The sequence below is a fragment of the Sciurus carolinensis genome, chromosome 9 (genome assembly GCF_902686445.1).
Source record: "Sciurus carolinensis chromosome 9, mSciCar1.2, whole genome shotgun sequence".
NCBI classification, from domain to species: domain Eukaryota; kingdom Metazoa; phylum Chordata; class Mammalia; order Rodentia; family Sciuridae; genus Sciurus; species Sciurus carolinensis.
The window spans coordinates 69,955,657-69,976,725 of record NC_062221.1 but is presented as its reverse complement, the minus strand read 5'-3'; positions in this window follow the sequence as shown (position 1 = coordinate 69,976,725).

The window sequence follows — 21,069 nt, the reverse complement described above, 5'->3', positions numbered from 1 at the left end:
TCCTCCAGCCTCTCCCCAGAGTTTCTGACAAGGAACCTAGAGGTCTGAAGAACTGCCTTCTTTTTTTTCTGCTGGTCATCTATTTGCAGAGTAGAGTATAAACCTTGCCGGAGCTACAGAATGAGAGGAGAAAAATTCCAAAAGGTCTGAGTAAATGAACCCTTGAGTAATCATCCAGCCTTTGAGTAATCCATGATTAACTAAGTCATAAAAAGCAACACAAATTTAGTCAACAAAAATTCCAGCACCCCCAGTGTACAAAGCGCTGTGCTAGGTGCTACCAGGAGAGAGAGTTAGCCAAACTCAGGAAGGGAGTAGAGCTGGCTGTTACCTACAGGTCCAACCAAGTTCATTGCTATCAGAAGTCCAACAGAGCTCACTTGTGTTCAGAGAGAGGCTGTCTCACCTTCTCTGAGAGCCAACAGACTCTGGAGGTCAAATCTGAATCTAGTGGGGAAGGATGAGGAAGAAGAAAGGAAAGGTGGACTAATATTTATTAAGCTACTATGTACTGTATGTAAATATTTTATTGTCGGTGTCAAAAGACAGCATTACAACAAATTTAGTTTAGAGATCTTAATTAGCTTTTATTTGCAATTCGAGAATCGGGCAACACCTCACTCTACAAAACAGATTTGAGTGATCCAATGAGATGAACAGAGAAGATTGGTTTTATGGACAGAAAAAGGCTGAAGAAGCAGAAATAGAGAACAAAAGGCATATAGGTCACTCCAGAGTTACTTTCCTTATAAAGGTTAAATAGGAGGGGACTTACTATGCCTACTAAAACTGACCTGTTTGGTGTGTGTGTGTCTTCCTCCCTCCCTCCTAATGATTTCTTGGAAGGTCAGATTAACAACTTAGTTTTGGCTGGTGGCTTGGAACTTCAGCATGAGTAACTCCATTTGGGTTAAGTCTGCCAGGCATCAATCCAAACCAATGGCCTCCTATAAATTTTATTTAAACATCAAATAATCATTTTGAGGAAAGTATTATTCTCTCCAGCATAAAGATGAGAAGATTAAGACTTAGAGAATGAAAGGTAGAAGACCTACTGTTTGCAGCAGTCAGCTCCTTGTTCTTGACCATGTAGCCATGTAACAAATACCATGCAGGAGAACTACTCAGGTCATAGGCTACTATGCAGAGAGGCCCGATGGCCAGAGGTGTCAAGGTTACTCATCAGAGGTCTGTCCTTGATCAGCTCCTCCTTACCTGAGTAATTCTTAACTGGTCATTCCTTTTAATTTTTTTTTTCAATTAAAAAATCATCTTACAACAAATGGCATATTTAATTGACGTAGAAAAAACAAAAACAAAGGAAAAAACATATTTGGAATCCTGCTACCTAGGAAGAACCAACATTAAAGTCCTGATTTTTTTTTTTCTTAAAAAATAACTGGGACTTTTATAAACAGTTTTAGTCTGCCTTTTTCTACTTAGCAAAATATTGTTGTTTTTTTTCATATCAGTAAACTTTTACTTACAATATCCATTTCATTTCGGAATAGAATTCTATTGCGTGGGTATATCACAATTTATTTAACCAATCCCTACTGTGAGACATTTTTCACTGTCAGAATAGTTTATAGAATGTTTCCAATCTTTTATTGTCACAATGAGCATTTTTGTAGATAAATCTTCGCATTATATCCTTAGGAGGGATTCCTACAAGTAGAATTGCTAGGTCAAAGGATAAGCACATTTTTTTCCCCTAAGATATTTCTAAAATCTAGATCTTCAGTCCTTGCCTCTTTTCCCAGTTCCAAGCTTCCCCAGCCCATGGATGCTTCCTGGGACACACCCACACCCTGGATTCCATTTATCTAACACTAAGGTTATCTCCCAAGTCACCTGTCCCATCTTCGTTTTCCCACTGCCAAACTCCCTGAGCATGGTGTTCCTTCTTTTGCTTTGACTTTTCACATCGGTGTCTTCTACATTCTCTAAACTGTTGTCCAGATGGTCCCCCTCCTTGCCTGGACAATTGCCAACTCTCCCTTCTTGCCCTCAAACCTGTCCTTCACTTTGTCCTTATCTTTGTCCCCCGCTGAAAACTCCTTAAAGCAGCCTCTTCTTACCTGTGGGTCTAACTGCCCACTATTTCCCCATGCCACCAGCCACCTCCAGCCACGCTGAACTTCTTTTTCACCTCTACAGACATTACCCTTTTTCCTCCACAAATTAAACTGGCAGCTCCTGGGCGAAGGCCTTTCTAATGCCTCTCCACTCTGCCACCCCACACCGGTAGTCACTCCCTCCTCCTTGCTTATATCTCTGTCATAGCACCTGTCACCTTGTATTATCTTGACTTGTTCACAGAACCATCTCCACAGTCAGCTGAACTTCTTGAAAATGGTACCTGATTCATTCTGTGCCCAGTGCTTAACCTGGTGCCCACTAGTTGGTAGAAGGTGACCACTAGTTGGTGGTTAAACAAATGGAAGGTACACCTGGGAACTAGTGAACTCATGGAGTCTCAAGTGTATGTGACTGAGGGGTACTTGAGATGCTGAGTGGAGATGGGCCCGTGGGTTGAATTCTTCACAGCATAAAGGAGTCGGGTTTAAAGACCATAAGGAGCCCTTTGAATTGGGGGTCAGAATATACCGGTTCATTCCACTGGGGGAGGCAAACTGGCAAAGGCGCAGCCACATTGGATATTGAAAAAACAATATCCAAGAGCATTAGGAGACCAGTCAGGAAGCCACTAGAGAGCAGATGTAAATTGGGCCCCAAAAGGACATGGGGATGCAAATGACACCATTGTCTGGAGGAGAGCTAGGTCCGGAGGCAGAAGTCCAGGGGTCCATCTCTCTGAAAAGTAAATCTGTAACATCTGGGGTCACAGGGTAGAAAGGCAGAGGTTTTTAAGACAAACTCTAGGAGGTGTACGTGATGCAGAAAGGATGTGCTCCTCAGGGTGTTCATCCAAGGGCCCTCCCAGGCCTCTCTGGAATTATTAGTCTTTTCAGTCCCCAGAGCACCGCCCGCCTTTGAAGACCTGCGGACACACCCCTCTAGCCCTCTTCCCCATGTTGCCTCTGTTACCCTACAGGGCTTGGTTCTTCACTCCCTTAGAAGAATATACATTTCAGAAGTTAGGATACAAGTGTTTTAGAATATTCAGAAATACTTGTAGACGTGAGTACCAGTAATACTCCCCTACTTACAAATACTTTTGCCCACATGCTTAAAATGGGGAGTCACAGGCCACAGGTACAAGATTTGTTTTAGGATGATGAACATGTTCTAAAATTAGATAATGATGACGACTGCACGACTGTAAATACACTAAACCCCATGAAATTGCACACGGAAAGTGGGTGGGCTTTATGCTATCAAGTTATATCTCAATAAAGCGGTTAAAAGCGGAATGCCCCTGGGAGGTTGAGGGTGCTGCGACAGCCATGGGCAAGTCAGGGTGAGTGGTTTAATCAGCATGCCTCCTCACCGATGCCCAGCCAGGGCTGGGGGACACTGAGAGAGAGGATGCATGCTATTAAGAGTCGCGATAAGTTAGGAAGAGGAGGAAAGAGCCCTTGGCACCATGGGCAGTTCCTCAGGCAAATGAAACCATAGAAAGGGAGACAGGTCGTGGGTGCCTGGGAGCTGGAAAGAGGAGGGTAGGAATGAAAGCAAATTAGGAATTGGGGGTCAAACGTGAATTTTGCAACTGGATACAGTGGCATATGCCTATAATTCCAGCAATTTGAGAAGCTGAGATAGGAGGATCGAAAGTTCAAGGCCAGCCTCAGCAACTTAGACCTTGGCTAAAATATATTTTTAAATTTTTTTTCTTTTTCTCCACTGCACAGTTTTGCCCAGGAGAGGCCTGCCCTACAATGAGTTCTTCAAAAGGAATTAAGGGGGCTGGGGATGTAGCTCATAGGTAGAGTGTTTGCCCAGCATGTGCAAGGCAGGCCCTGGGTTCAATTCCCAGTACCCAAGGGGGAAAAAATCTTTAAAAAGAGAAAAGGGATTAAGGAACTCTGAGAATCTAAGTCTCTTTCAAGGGTGTAGGGGCAAAAGGAACGTTCCACCTCTGAGGGATTCACAATTTGAGCCCAGCAATAGATTAACAGGTGAGAAGACATACAAATGCATTAATGTATGCATACCTGACCAACAAAGATAAACTTCATACATGCCAAAATGCACTTAATCCTAGAAAGGCCTTCCCCCACAAAATAACAAAGGGAGGTGGGGACAACTAAGCCAATTGAAGACAATAAAACTCCGTGAACTTAGGTAAAACTGTATGCCCCCATAGTACTCAGCCAATGAGGAACCACTGGAGGAGGGACACCAGGGAATCAAATGCTGATTGTACCTGCCCTGGAAGTGCCTGCTCACCCAGACTTCCCAGCTTGCAAGACGGTCAATAAAAACTTCGCTTTTTGTTATACCTTGGGTCTCTTACTGCATGCTTTGGGTGTGGGCCGGTGAGCTTGTTTCTCAGACTAGGATGACTTCACAAAGTATGAAACTCACAGAAGGGCCAGATGGCTGAAGCTTACATGCTCACTTCATAAGGGAAAAGGAAATGGAGGCTATAGGCAAATTTTGAAGCAGAGTAAATCCTTTCAGGGAAGCTGAATGGACCCAAAGAACAGACAGTACCCTGGAACCAAGTTTACCTGGTGCTCTAAATTTTCTTCTTCCCACAGACTAATCTGCTGGGACTCCAGACGTCTATAATCAGGGGAACTTCCAAGAAAGCCCCTCCTGTGCCTGAGGAGGGAAAGAGGGGAAAGACAGGGGGTGAGGCATGTCAGGAAGATCTTGGTTCTCCTCAGTTCAAAGCATTCATCATACTTTGGGGTATCATTTCCTGGGGCCCAACAAAGGTGAAAAGCATCTTAAAGATCATCGCATTCCCACTATTAGGTAGAAATGACCTATGCATGGGCATTTATTTGCATTGTCAGAGCAAGCCTCATACTTCAAACTACACAGAGAATGCACTACTAACTGTTTTCCCCAAGTCATTGAGTGCCTGGCAGGCTGGAGCACTGAGTGTCCTGAAGGCTGGTCATCCCATGTGGACTTGGGACTCAGGCATCTCTGAGAGCCATCCTCCATGCCAGTTGGTCTTCCACTGTGAGCTTTGAAGAGGAACCAAGGCCACCAGCCTTCTGACTTCACCTCTGGTTTCCTCGGTTCGAAAGCCAAGGATGATGAGTTTGTAATGAGCCATCTAGGGATCCAGGACCTAGATTTTTCCAAATCCCATCCTCAACCTCTAAACCCCTGGGCCTCAGGAAACAGAAAACTTTCAGAGCTCAGATTGGAGCTGAGGTGGAAATGGCTGATAATAGCTCCATCAGCCACTCTCCCAGGTGTTGACATTTGCATTTTAATGGAGGCGGTTAATGCCTTCAGCTAACAGAGTGACTAATATGTTCTTTCAATTGCCACTGGAGGTAGGTGGGAGACCCTTCGCATCCTAGGACCTTTTAATATTCTTCTAGTCATCTGGCACCTGATCTGCTTTGAGACTTTAATGCCCATGGTCCACACTTTATCTTCTTGAATTGGCTTTCTTTCTTGTACTTTCTCCTGAATCCTTTTTTCCTGAAAGTCTGGGAACATCCCCATGAGTTATTTATTCTTTCAACACACTGATATCCATTTGAGGCAGAAAACCATGCTGGGCACAGTTCAAGGGGGGCCCCAAGGACTATGCCAGCAAGATACCACCCGAGAAGTCAGGGGTGAGTGATTTCACAGAGCTGGAGATAAAAGAGCAAAGATGAGCCATGTAGCTTAGGTGAAGTGTTTCTTGAACACTCCAAAGAAGAGAACGTGACTTAATGGGAGAAATCTATTTCCACAGGTTGGGTATGCAAAAAAGGCTTGGAGGGCTGAGGAGAAAGGCCGAGAAGTATGTATAGAAGTCAAATATGCAGACTAGATTCCAAACATTCCACTAGTCACAAAGGGCCACATATTATATAATCCTGTTTAGTTGAAATATCCTAAAGAAGTGAATCTATAGAATCAGATCAGTAGTTGCCTAGCGCTGGGGGTCTGGGGAGAAAGAATGGGGAACAATTGCTAATGAAGACAATGGGGTGGTGAAACTCTTCTAAAGATTATTTCTTGTGATAGTTTTTACCACTCTGTAAATATATACTCAAAACCATTGAGTTACACAGTTTAATTAAAACTACTTTATGGTATGTAAATTGCACCTCAAAAGCTGTTTAATATAGAGGGGGGAAATGGGGTCCAAAAAAAATCTATTCCTGCGGAGTATCATGGAGCTCACCTATAATCCCAGCAACTAGGGAGACTGAGACAGGAGGATCACAAGTTCACAGTCACCCTCAGCAACTCAGCAAGACCCTGTCTCAAAAAATCAATGTTATAAATGGGCAGGGGATGCAGCTCAGAGGCAGAACACTCAATCCCCCATAACACACATACAAACCCCTTCCTCCAGTAATGGATTCACCATTATGAAAAGCATATTCTAGTTTTCAGTTCCTAGTCTTCTGCCTGAAGACCCATTTTTAGTGTAAAAAACGTGAAGGACCTAACATGCTGTCTCAGTTCATTTTCTGTTGCTGTAACCAAATATCTGAAATTGAGTAATTTATAAAAGAAAGAGGTTTATTCTGGCTCACAGGTCTGAAGATTTAAGATCAGGTGAGCCTTCATCTGCTGTTTTAATTCACAGTGCAAAAGGGGAAGAGCAAGGGGGAATGTGAGGAAGAGAGAAAAGGGGACTGAACCCCTGAGATAGTTAACCTAAGAGAAAGGTGTGAATCTATTCCTGAGAGTAACCCCCAAGACCCAAACTCTTCCCACTAGGACCAACCTCCCAACTCCACTGCACTGAGATATTAAGGTTTCAACACATGAATTTCTGGGGGACACACTCAAATCAAAGTGAATATGTACTTTTAGTTTAAAAAATACATAATGAGGGCTGGGGAGATAGCTCAGTTGGTAGAGTGCTTGCCTGACAAGCACAAGGCCCTGGGTTCAATCCCCAGCACCACAAAACAAAACAAAACAAAAGCAAAATGGTAAAAAACTATCATAAATTTTATGATTAAAATGGATTAATAATTTGCCACGCCCAGTAATATCTGCATGTTTGAAAAGTAGTCCTTTATTTTTGAAGCCGCAGGTTCTTTATGCCTACAGACAGGGCTTGGTGACCCTTGTTCATGGCCTCCTTGATCCCTAGGGGTCCTTAAGTCCATAGGTTGGCCCACAGTCCACCAAGGTGTTTGGTTCAGCTTCTTGGTCAAGCAGATGCTGCTGATGAGCAGAAAATCCAATACCCTCCTCCACCCCAGCCAGAATATTTCTACCTCTTCAAGCTGCTCAGTCAAAATGGCACCCTTCTCCTCCCAAATCAAATGGGCTTTGCTGAGAGCAGACCCAAGCAAGGAAGCCAGCCAGAGCCATGCCGGTTGGCAGACACTTGTCTCTAGCAAATGTAATTAAAGGCAGCAGCAAGTAAGTGCCTATTAATTTTTGATTAGGAAAGTCAAAGGCAACCTTTGTGGACAGCAGTATCATGAAACTTCAAGTCGGTGGTGAAAACCTGGTTGTCCCCCACCATGCACACACACCTGCCATGAGTGCACGCATGCACCTGCACACACACACAAACCCAGTGAAACCACAGACCCTTCGTTGAGCGTGAGAGAGAGTCAGAGACCAGCACCCCATCCTCTGCAGGGATCATTTGGTCCCCTTCTGGTCTGTTCTGCCCATCTCCATTTACCCCAATGACTGTCTACACTTGTAATCTACTCTTATATGGACCTCAAACCGTGTACGAATGTCTCCCTAGCCCGGCTCTTCCCACACACACCAAAGTATGCTTACAAGTCACTTTTAAGATTTGAGCCCCCATGGGAAGATTAATATTCAAAACTCTCTATGGTCAATCCTTTTGAAAGGAACATACAGTGCCTCCTCCCTATATGTTTGTTTTGTAAGCCCGGGGCAACATCACCAGGTAAGAAGAGGGAAGTGGCCAGGCGCAGTGGCGCACACCTATAATCCCAACGACTCTGGAGGCTGAGGCAGGAGAATCGCGAGTTCAAAGTCAACTTCAGCAAAAATGAGGCACTAAGCAACCCGGTGAGACCCTGTCTCTAAATAATATACTGAATAGGGCTGGGGATGTGGCTCAGTGGTCAAGTGTCCCTGAGTTCAATCCCCGGTACCGAAAACAAACAAGCAAAAGAAGAGGGAAGTGGGGGCAGAGGGAGGTTGGCCCTAAGAGCTGTCCTCCCTCAGGAGACAGGGCCCACTGGCTGGTGCCCTCCTCAGCGCATCTCTCTCTCCCTCCTTGAGCCTTCTTCCTAGACTTCCCACTTTCCAATCCACACCCGGGAGCCTTCAGGGGAAGAGCACCAAGCTTGGAGTCACAGGAGCTGGAGCTTCCACAGCAGCCCTATCACTTCCAGGCTGTGTGGTCTCTGACAAGTCACCTCACCTCTCTGAACTACAGACCCATCCAGGACAGTGCTGCTTTCCTATCACCCCTGATGATTTGTTATGCAGGACCATGATGTGAGAATCCTTTTCACATGATTCACCTTCATGTAAAATGGGAGGTATTCTTAATAATAGTGAACAAATAAATTCATTCTTTCATGGATCCAAATGTTCATTTCCAAGGCTGGCATGGAATGAGATGCAGCTCTGGATCTCTAGCTCTTGCATACATTTATAGAGGACGGTGATAAATATTTTCATGTCTGTGCTGCGTGTGTGCCAGTTCCTCTAGTTGTCTGGAGATCTGCTCTTTGATCTCTGCTGTGTTCAAAGCACGGCCCCCGGGGCCACACAGATGAGGTCTCTGGTTTGCAAAGACATTGCCTCTTTCAGGATTCTGACAGACTGCAGCCTGCCTGCCTCTCAGGCTGGGCCTTCTGCAGGCGTGGGTGGTGATGAGAGTGGCCTGGAGGGGCCCGAGTGGGGCTAAGTGCTGTTCTCCCAGTGCCCACTCTGTTTGGCCTTAGAGTGGTCCTGCCCAGGAACTGTGTCGCTGACTCTGAAGCTGACTGGGGATGGCAAGCCAAGCTGTGTTGGAGATCGTGCTGGGGCTGGCTGACCTTCCCCAAACCCGGATAATCTCTCTCCCTGGCAACAGGCTGGGGCACCAAGGGCCAGTGACAGATTGTGAAATCCTGGGGCTAGGCTTTCTAGAATTACTTAAAAAGAGAAAATAGTAACAACACCTTGCATTTGTATAGTGCTTTTAAAAGAAAGAAAAAGAAAAAGAAAGAAAGAAGAAAGAAAGAAAGAAAGAAAGAAAGAAAGAAAGAAAGAAAGAAAGAAAGAAAGAAAGAAAGAAAGAAAGAAAGTCTTTAAAAATTGTTCAAGGAGAAGGCAGTTCTGGAATTGTCTGGTAAGAGTGGACCAGGTGGGTAAGGAACGTCTTGCCTTATTCTTGTCTGCTCAATGACATGGAGACAGTGTTAGGAAAAATAATAACTTTTCCCCCCACGGATGAGAATTCAGAGGAAGGGAAAACTGGAGTGATTTAATCAAGATCACAGAGCATTAGAAGCAGAATCCGACCTAACCTTCTTTACTGTTTTTTTTTTTTTTTTTCTGCCCAAATAGGCAGAGATGAAATCGAATGACCCAGCAGTTTGCTTTGTGCACCTGAGATCCTGGCGTGTAGGCAGCTCTGCACCCAATTATATACTTGGTCTAAGGCACACAGGTATCCCCCTACTTATGGGGCTGATAATAATGAGGAGGAGGAAGGTGGAACGTGAGAAAACGGAGCAGCCTCTTGCAGGGTTCTTTGTACTAAGGATCTTTGGGCAAAGCAGGAGCTGATTCAACAGATAGAGGTGGTGAGCTCACATCTGCTGCCTGGAGAGGCTCAGTTAGGGTTTGCACATTCAAAGATGGAATCCCCAAATTCTGGTCTGTGGGCTGAATGCCGCTCACACCTCTTTTTGTAAATAAAGTTTTATTGAAACACAGCCACTCACTGTTATTTGTCTCAGCCTGCTTTGCACTACAATGATAGATTTGTATATCTGTGAGGGAGATCACCTAATCCACAAAGACTAAGATCTTTACTGTCTGGCCCTGTAAGACAAAGTTTGCCGATCCCTGTTTCACATCAAAAAACTAACTCAAAACTTATCATAGACCTAAATGTAAAACCTGAAAGCATTAAGATTTCTAGAACAGAACAAAGAGGAAATCTTTGACCTTGGGCTAGGCAAATATTTATTTGTTAGAACACTAAAAACACAGTTTGTGATTTTTCAAAATATTTAAAAATGTTTTGAGAAGTTAGACTTTGTTAAAATTAATGCCAGGTATGGTGTTACATGCCTGTAATTCCCAACTACTGTATCAAAACAAAAAATAAAAAAGCGTCTTGGGACATAGCTCAATGGTAGAGCGCTTGCTTAACTTGCACAAGGCCCTGAATTCAATACGAAGTAACACACACACACACACACACACACACACACACACACACACACACAGAAGGAGGAGGAGGAGGAAAGGAGGGAGAAAATTAAAAATTACTCTTCACAAGGCATTGTTGAATGAATGAAAAGACAAACCATAGGCTATTATGAGTAGGTCACATATCTGACAAACCCTTTGTATACAGCATCTATAAACAACTCTCTAAACTCAAAAATGAGAAGACAACACAGTAAAAAATGAGCACAATATTTGAACAGACAGTTTACCAAAAATAGGTGAAGATATATGAATAACAAAAGTGTGAAAAGATGCTCTACGTCACTCAATATTAAGGAAAAGCAAAGGAAAATCTCAATGAGATGCACTATACACTGTTAGAGCTAAAATTAAAGAGTGACCAGACCAAGTGTTGGACAGGATGTGAAGCAACTAGAACTCTCACACATGCTGGTGGGAATGTGAAGTGTCACAACCACTTGGGGAAACAATTTGGCAGTTTATTAAAAAGTTAAATATACACATACCATTTCACTCCCAAGTATTTAGCTAAGAAAAATAAAAGCATATAAGCAATATGTCCATATAAAGACCTTTATGGGATGTGGGGGAAAAGGTACACTCATATGTTTGCTATTGAGACTGCAAATTGGTGCAGCCACTCTGGAAAACAGTATGGAGATTCCTCAGAAAACTTGGAATAAACCCACCATTTGACCCAGTTATTCCACACCTCAGTGTACACCCAAAGGACTTAAAATAAGCATACTACAGTGACAGCCACATCAATGCTTTTAGCTGCACAAGTCATAATAGCTAAGCTATGGAACCAACCTAGGTGCCCTTCAACAGATGAATGGATACAGAAAATGTGGTATATAGACACAATGAAATATTACTCAGCCATAAAAAAGAATGAAATTATGGCATTTGCCAGTAAATAGATGGAACTGGAGACTATCATGCTAAGTGAAAAAAAGTCAGTCCCCCAAAACCAAAGACCAAATGTTCTCTCTGATATGCAGATGCTAGCACACAATAAGCGGGGCAGAATAGAAGTTCATTGTATTAGACAAAGGGGAGTGAAGGGAAGGGAGAGGGAATGGGAATACAAAAGACAGTAGAATGAATGGGACATCACTTTCAGATATGCGTACACGACCAGTGAAACTTCATATCATTTACAACTACAAGAATGGGAAGTTAGGGCTGAGGTTGTAGCTCAGTGGTAGAGCACTTGCTTGGCATGTGTGAGGCACTGGGTTTGATTCTCAGCACCACATATAAATAAATAAACAAAATAAAGGTCCAATGACAACTAAAAAGGTATTTTAAAAAAAGAATGGTCGGTAGAGTGCTTGCCTTGTAAGCACAAGGCCCTGGGTTCGATCCCCAGCACCCAAAAAAAAAAAAAAAAAAAAGAATGGGAAGTTATGCTCCATGTATATTTAACATGTCCAAATACATTCTACTGTTACGTATATTCAAAAACAACAACAGAAACCAAAGACCTTTATGTTAATATTTTTACCAGTTTTATTCATAATTGGAAACAACCTGACTATCCATCCAATAAGGGAATAGAAAAACAAATTGTAGCATATTCATGTAATGGATTCATACTCAGCAATAATATAGGATGATAAAGTCACTTACCTGCAATACCAGGACTCACCAGGAGGCTGAGGCAAGAAGATTGCAAGTTCAAGGAGAGCCTGGGGAACTGAACAAGACCCTGTCTCAAAATAAAAACCTAAAAAAGGGCGAGGGCTATGTAGCTCAGTGGAAGAGTGACTCTGAGTTCAAACCCCAGGAGTGCACACACACACACACACACACACACAAAAATTGTAATTGTCCCAAGTGGAAGAAACCAGACTAAAAAAAAGAAAATATACACTGTATGATTTCATTTATTTAAAAAAAAATCTAGAAACTACAAATCAATCTATGGTGATAGAAAGCAGATCAGTGATTGTCTGGACATGGTGGGAGACATGGAAGAACAGGAGGAATTGATTGCAAAGGGATGCAAGGAAATTTGGGGGTGGTAATGGATATTTGTTACCTTGATTTCCGTGATGGTTCTGTAGGTGTGGCGGGGAACTGTCATGTATGTGTAGTTGGTCTTTGGATCTGTGGCTTCCACATCCACAGATTCAACCAACTAAGCACTGAAAATAGTTTTTAAAATTGCATCTGTGCTGAACATGTACAGACTTTTTTTGGTCATTACTCTCTAAATAACTGTGTAACAACTACTTACATAGCATTTGCATTGTTAGGTATTATAATGTAGAGACGACTTAAGGTATATAAGAGGATGTAAATAGATTATATGCAAATAGTAGGCCTTTTTATATAAGTGACTTGAGCATCTGTAGATTTTAGTAACCTCAGAAGATCCTGGAACCCAAACCCCATGGATATGAAATATGTCAAAACATATCAAATGGCATACTTAAGCATGTCACTTAATACCTTGATAAAGAGGTTTTTTGCTTAATTGTTTTTCTTTTGGGTACTGGGGGTTGAATCCCAGGGTATTTTTACCACTGAACCACATCCCCAGTCCTTTTTCATTCTGAGACAGGGTCTCACTAAATTGCTGAGGCTGACTTTGAACTTTCAATCCTCCTGCCTCAGCATCCCGATTACAGGCATGAGCCACCTTGTGCGGCTAATAAAGCTATTTTTTAAAAAGAAAGAAAAATCCTGAGCTTGCCCTCTCTTCTTTGAGCACTCTGGGTATTTGGAAGCAACCGGACTTTATAGTCCTTCTTCTTCCACGGTGGGCAGTGGCAGCCCCTGTCTTCTAAAGCCTTTTCTTCACCCTAGCTGATCACAGGTGACCGTCCTGTTGCTGTTGTGTGACAGGCACTACTGGAATGCCAGCTGCTAGTGTTGGAGGATCCCTGTGGCCTCCCCAGCCCACTAGGTCTGATATCCCATCTCAGAGTCTAATTTCTTTGAGCAGCAGGTGGTTGTCACCAACCCAGTGTCCATCATTCTACTGATTAGTGACAGAGAACAGAGTCTACTCCCATCAGTTGAAACAGGGAAGTATTAAAAGGTGCTGGAGACAAGTTCAAGGAGGAAGGTCTCTGCCATTTCTGCAAAGGGAACCCCTTCAGTGTGGCAAAGTGATCTAACTTTTAATAATGAAATTGCAATTATAGAAGTCCCTGTTTAGTGGGATTTCCCCCCAACTCATCATAATTTCCCAAATCCTCTTTTCATCAAGCGGCTGCTAAAACTAAACATAGAATGAGAGCCCCTTAGATAAGTTTCTCATTCCGGATTGGGGTTGGGCAAGGACAAGGTGAACCTGGAAGGCCTCCTTGGGGTAAAAAGCCATGACATCCTGTAAGACAGATGGGGATGTGTCAGAAAAGCAGAGGACAACAAACAGTTATTAGAACAACTAAAACAAAACAACAAAGACCTGACAAGGTCCAAGATGTGACTCCAGGCCCACCCTGGGGCAGCTCAGGAGACCAGCTGTCTGGTGTGCAATGAGACATCTCCTGGATGAGACCACGCTCTGCATCAAAGACACAGCATCAGCCTCCCTGGAAAATCTTCAAGAAAGCCCCAGGAGTCCTGAGTTCTAGTCTGGAGCTACTGCTAAACTCCTGTGCCTGCCAAGGGCAAGACCTTTCCTCTTCTCAGTTCCATGTTACAGCGATTCAATAAATGTGGGTGCAAGTATGATGGGGGAGTGGACCCTAAGTTTTTCAAATTGAGTTCCCCAATGGCTGGGATGTAGCTTGGTGGTACAAGGTCCTGGGTCTGATCCCCAATACTGCAAAAACACAACAAATTGAGTTCCCTGGAGCCCTGGACTCCCTGGAAATGCCTTGGGATACTGCAAGGGCCAAGGGGAGCCAGGCTAGGGGAAGCTCCACACTGAATGGTTCTGCTTGCCAACCTATTTTGTGTTTGGCAAGAAAAATGCTCTGTTGGTAAGTTCAGGGGTTGCAAAAAATTATCAGTTTGTTAGTTTTCCAATTTTCTAAATCCATTTTGGTCTCCCAGGACCCATTCCTAGAAGCTAGATTAAATGATCACATCACAGATTCTTGGAGCTCATGTCTCAGGTAGAGCCTCCTTCTGGGACCAGAACACCAATGACAAGCCATGTCTCTGTCCAGGGGCCCCTGTGGGCCCAGCAGCCTCTGCTGATTCTGTACCTTTCCCAGCACCTGGCTGCTTTTTGGAAGGTGACCCATATCCCCTCTCTCTCTCCTCATCCAACAGACCCTTCTCTCTAGCCCACCTCCCACCTGAGAAAACCCTTCCAAGTCCAGAGGAATCTTCTCCCTTTGGTTTCTTCAAGACATTCATTCATTCCATCTATGCCAGGGCACCTGTCATGGGCTGGATTGTGTCCCCCAAATGTCCTATGTTGAAATCCCAACCCCCGGTACCTCAAAAGATAACCTTGTCTGGAGATAGGATCTTTGTGGACACAGTCAAGTTAAAATAAGGTCGGTAGGTGCTGTCATAATCCAGTATAAGCAGTACCTTATAAGAAGAGGACATTTGGAGCCAGGTATAGTGGCACATGCCTATAATTCTCAGCTGGAGGCAGGAGGATCACAAGTTCAAGACCAGGGTGGGCAACTGAATGAGACCTCTCAAAAGAAAATAAGAAAAGGGCTGGGAATGTAGCTCAGTGATGGAGCATTTATTTATCTAGCTTGTGTGAGCTCCTGAGTTTAATTCCTAGTGTGGCCCCAAAAAAGAGTAGATTTGTCTCTAGGTATACCCAGAGACAAGGCCATCTGCAAGCCAAGGAGGAAGGCCTGGGGAAAGTCCCTCCCGCATGGTCCTCAGCAGGAACCCACTCGAACTTCTCGCCTCCAGAGCTGTGAGACACTAGGCTTTCTGTTGTCTCCTCACCAGTCTGTGGGACTTTGTGTGCAGCCCTAGCAAACCATACAAATTCTTTCCCTCTCCCTACCTCGCTCGCAAACCATTGAAGCTCTCCCAGGGATCGCAGGCTGGTCTCCTAACCGCTGCTTGAATGGGAGAAGGGGAAGAAAGAATGACATAAGTTAACACTTCATAATCTCAGGCAGCTACGCATACATAAGGTTGTATTTGAACAGAGGATCAGAGGCTTAAAACCATTTTGGACATCCCTGGGTGACGAGCTGATGAGCATTGTCATGGGTGGTAGTCTTTGGAGGTTTGTATCTTTTTCTCTCTTTTTGTGCATATTTGAAATTTCCCATGATAAACTGTTAAAAGGGAAGGACAGGGAGAGAGACCATCACGTCACAGCACGCGTCTAGAGGATGCCTCAGGTGCTTCCCGTCTCTGGAATTCTGTCATGGTATCATTAAGCCCCTTCTGTCCCTACACCAGGTTCTGCAGTAAGAGGCCCCTGGCCCCCACAGAAGCCATGGCCAACCTTGAGCCTGGAACTTTCCTTCCCTAGCCAGGCTTTGGCACCAAGGCTTCTGCAGCATTGAGGCAGCCACAGGCGAGCTGAGCCAGGGTGCAGAGACCCTGCTGGCCCCGAGGCCAGCGGACCTTCCGAAGCAAGGCTCATCACAACTCCGCTGCTTCGAGTCCCCCTGGATGACTCCTTTCTCAGCTGTTCTCTCTCTTCTCAGAGTTGTTTTCCCAGAATCCTTATATCTCTACCTAAAATACCAAACTTGGGCTGGGGACGTAGCTCAATAGTAGAGCACTCGCCTAGCGTGTGTGACACACTGGGTTTGATCCTTAATGCCACATTAAAAAAAAAAAAAAAAAAGAAAAAAGAAAGGTATTGTGTCCGTCTACAACTAAAAACAATATTTTAAAAAATTTAAAGTACCAAACTCTAGCTGGGGGGCGTAGCTCAGTGGTAGAGTGCACACCACAAACAAAATTAACTACTCGAATGTTATTGTTAACCACTTAAATTATTTTTCTGGGAAAGCTACTCTTGCCCACCACTCCTTCTCATCAAAAGCTCTCATTGACCCCCAACCCCAGGGTCAGAGCAAAAGAACCCATGGAAACATTACTCGTGCCATTTGAAATGTGCTCTGGATACTGTGGGGACCAGGGTGATACTCTTCCTGGTACTAAGTCGTCAGTAAATGGCAATCCCATCCTTCTCTACCTCCTGTTCCATTTGGGGGCTTCTCTTTATCTTTTCCTTTTGATTTCTCCTCTAAACTCACTCTTCCTTTAGAGTCAACACAAGAATGAAATTTCCACTGGCAAATGAGAGAAGGAAAATGGGCCTTTCATGGGACTGATTTAATAAACTCTGAAACTGTCCTTTAATTTTAGGATTATGTTCTTCTAATTTTTGGTGTTAAAAGATCTTTTAAAGAGGTTTCAAGATGGCGGACTAGAGGGTGGCTGCATTTCACGTTGCTCCAGGACGCAAGATTCAAAAGAGGAGATAGTGAGAGACTTGGGACCAACTCAAAGCCGACGGGTGAGTCTCTCCCATTGGGGAGGCGTCCCTGATGGGGCGGTAGCCCCGGAACGCAGGGAATTTGTGAAGTGGAGTTGCCCGGCGAGACGCCCCTCCCCCCGCTGGAGAGGTAAACACTGACAACTGGGATCATCGTAGAGGAGGCGGCTCAGCACAGCGCTTGGACTCAGAGCATCCACTGGGGCTCTGGGCGGCTGCCTGAGGAGGAGCTGCGTGGCGAGCTGTTTGGACTCAGAACGAGCGCTTCTGAACACTGGGGGGTTGCCCAGAGGAAAAGGAGAAGTGCAGCGGGTCACTTGGTCTAGGAGTGACTGCATCAAAAAATCTTTTATTTCCTGAAATGGTGGTATCAATGTATCACAGTGTATCTGTTAGGGTTAAACTGAAGGCATAGCAATCACCAAGTTATTAGCAAAACAGTATTTAATGCAAGTATTTACAAAAATTTATGGGAAGTGCTAAGTGCACAGACTTAGGCTGGGCTTCCAGGAATGCCTCCTGTATTAGTCAATGTTTTGTCACTATACCAAACTACCTGAGATAATTAACTTAGAGGAGTGTTTTGTGTGTGTTTTGTTTTGTTTTGTTTTGTTCAAGTATGGGGAACTGAGTCCAGGACTGCTCTACAAATGAGTTACATCCCCAGCCCTTTTCGAAATTTTTTATTTTGAGACAGGGTCTCACTAAGTTACTGAGGCTAGCCTTGGGCATTGGACCCTCCTGTCTTCGCTTCTTGTTCCACGGTGCCCAGATAGAGAAAATATTTCTTTTGGCTCATGGTTTTATAGGTTCCAGTTCATAATCATGTAGATCCAATGCTTTTAGGCCCCTGGTAGAGATGCCATTTTTGTACTGTGATTTGGATAAGTGTCCTCCAAAGGCCCCCACATTAAAGGCTTAGTCCCCAGTGCAGCACTGTTTGGGAAGTGGTGGGCCCTTTAAAAGGTGGAGCCTAGTGAGAGGTCTGGTCATTGGAGGTGTGCTCTTAAAGAACGTGTTAGGAACCCAGCTCCTTCCTCTTCCTTTCTTTTGCTTCCCAGATGCCATGAGGTGAGCAGCTCTGCGCCCACACACTCCTGCTGATTAGTTGACCATGATTAGTTGACCTCATCACATTAGTTGGCCTCATCACAGGCCCCAAAACAACATGGTCAACTAATCATGGACTGAAAACATTAGTCAAAATAAAACTTTCATCTCAGGTTTATTGTTAGAGTAATGGAAAGCTTATCTAAGGATGTAGCTCCATGGTGTAGTACTTGCCTAGCATACATGAGACCCTGGGTTCAATTTCCAGTACCACAAACAACAGCAACAACCAGTAACTGAAAACTGATGTACACAGGTGACAATGCAGGGTAGGACATGGTGGAGCAAAGTGCTCATCTCATGACCAGGAAGCAAAAGAGAAAGAGGAAGGAGGCAGAGTTCTACAATCCCAGTGGCCTAAAGGCCTCCCACAAGGCCCCACCTATTAAAGGTTCTACCACCTCTTGACAGTGGCACCCAGGGACATGGATCTTCAGGAAACATCCAACGTTGTACATCCAAACAACAGCACCTCCCAAACATGGTAGGACCAGCCAGCCTAGAGTGCTGTCGTGCCTGCCATGACCAGGAATCTAGAGAGTCAGAAAATCACCTCCACCGGCCTCCATGTCAGCAAAATGCACACCATGGACTCTGCCTCTTTCCACACACAAAACCAGAGAATGCACCCGGGGAAGGGGGACCAAGTGTCTAATCCCCTGGCTTGCCAGGAGAAGCAGCAGAAGCAGCAAATGCCCAGGTCTGGCCACAGTGCTGCCTTGCAAATCTCATGCCCATGTACCTGCAAAGCAGAGACCAGTCGAGCATAGACCAGAGCTGTGACTTGCTGCAGGGGTGGCGTGGAGTTGTATGAACCAGTCTCAGCGTCTGTCGCTGATGGTGGTTTGTTTTCACTGGCAATTCTGTGACTGATCCCCCACATTTTCCTCGTTTGTGAAATCTCAAATCCTGGGGGCAGGGAGTGGGGGTGGACTCAGTCCTCTGGAGCAGCCTGATCACAGACAGAAATTAAATTACCTAGGTTCATATGTGGATGTCCAAAAAAACATGTGAAAAGGTGCTCCTATGATCCTCAAGGGAATGCAAATTAAAGTCACAATGAAATCATGATTAAAACCACAGTTGCTCACCTGCTGGACTGACTAAAATGAGAAACAGTCACAATACCAAGTCTGCATGAAGACTTGGAGCAACTAGAACTTGCAGTCTCTGCTGTTGGGAGTGTATGTTAGGACAAAAATTTTGGAAAACTGCCTGACAGAACCTATGAAGGCTGTAAGTATGGATGGTGTCTGACATAGCAATTCAGTGTTGAATCCATCAAAAAGCATGTACAGAATGTTCACTGCACCACTGTATTTAAGAGCCCAAACCTGAATACCCAGAAGTCCATCAACATAGAATGAATAAATAAACTGGGGTATATTCACACAATGAACCCTACACAGAAATGAGAGCCAACAGACTACAACTACATGCAAAACACAAGTGACTGTCACACGCCGTGCTGAGCCCAAAAGGCCAGCCACAAAAGAAGGCAGCCACTCTATTTCTTCCATTTATAAACCACGGAGGCAGAGTCTTAGAAGTTGGCCAACCAGCTCCCTGCGCAGGCAGGTAGGAAATGGAAGGGAAGACCAGGGGCCTCTCTGGTGTTGATGATATTGTTTCTTCGATGCTGGTTACTCATGTGTGTTCACTTGGAGATTTCATCTTGCTGGACACTTACAACTCATGTACTTCAAAAAAATTTTTTTTTAACTTTTTGGTACTGGGAATTTAACCCAGAGGTGCTTTACCACTTAGCCACATCCCCAAGCCTTTTTATTTTTTATTTTGAGACAGAGTCTACTAAGTTGCTAAGGCTGGCCTCAGACTTGTGATCCTCCTGCCTCAGCCTCCCAAGTTGCTAGGATTACAGAACTGCACCACTGCAGCTGACAATATATGTGCTTTTAAATAAGTATGTTTATTTACAAAAATAAAACTGAACACTTGGCTTTAATCTTTCTCTTTTTCTCCCCTCTACCCACTCCAGACTAAGAGTCATGGTGGTTGCATTTACATAGCACCTGCAGTGTGCCAGACACAGTGTCCCCCACACTGCTGGTTCTCACAGCCTCTGTGCAGGCAGCAGGATGCTCACCCCATCTGATGGAGGGGCACCATCCAAAAATGAATGGAGAGCGGGCAAGCAGCCGAGCCCTGAATCCAGCCCAGGTCCATGGCAGCTCACGCTTCACGGTGCTTCTCCACGGTGCTTAGTCTCTTCTCCTGTCTGCAGCCTGGGTAAGTGGTCCTTTGCCAAGAATTTGGCTACCTCCCCCTCCCCACCTCCACAAGCTCCAGGTCAGTAGTGCTGAGCAGCTGCCACCATTGCCGAGCCCCCGGAGGGCAGCTTGCTGTTCCCTGATGACAAGCCTCAGGAGGCCACACAGTTACTGTCAGCCACATGTGGGTGGTAGAGAATTCCAGAGCGTGTCCTTGTCCTTGATAAGGTAATGTTTGGGGGATCCATCACTCCAGGGTCCACAGCAGCAGGGTGAGATGACTGGACCCAGGACCAGCTCCCTGGGGTGTCCTGCACTGCTGAGCTGGGTCTGTGTAGAGGAGGCTGGGAGCCAGCCCGGGTGAGAGTCCTGGGTACTCTTGACTTCCGTCCCTGGATGGCTCCTTGAGGACCTTCCTGATGTCCCCAGGAGGCCTGTCCCACAGGTTAGGGGAATCCTGTGACTGGCTGTCAGGCATGCCCCATGAGTAGTCATGCCTCACCCTTGAGAAACCCCATCCGAGCACTGTCAGCGCCTGCTATCAATGGCAGGGAGGAAGTGCAGGCATGGAGCTAGGTAGGCCTCAAAGGGGCAGATGTGATCAAGGAAGACCGTGTCCAGCCCTCCAGCAGCTGTAGCCTTGGTGACAATAGAGACCAACATTTAGTGAGCACTCGCTTGCATGGCACTGGTCCAATTTCTCTATGGCACTGTCTCACTGAGGCAGACTAGAACAACTGTGTGGTAGGTGCTGTAATGATTCTCACTTCACAGATAGGGAAACTGAGGTTCAGAAGTTCAAGTGAGATGAGTCTGGTGGTGCACGCCTGGTAAGTTCAGGAGTCTGAGGCAGGAGGGTCACAAGTT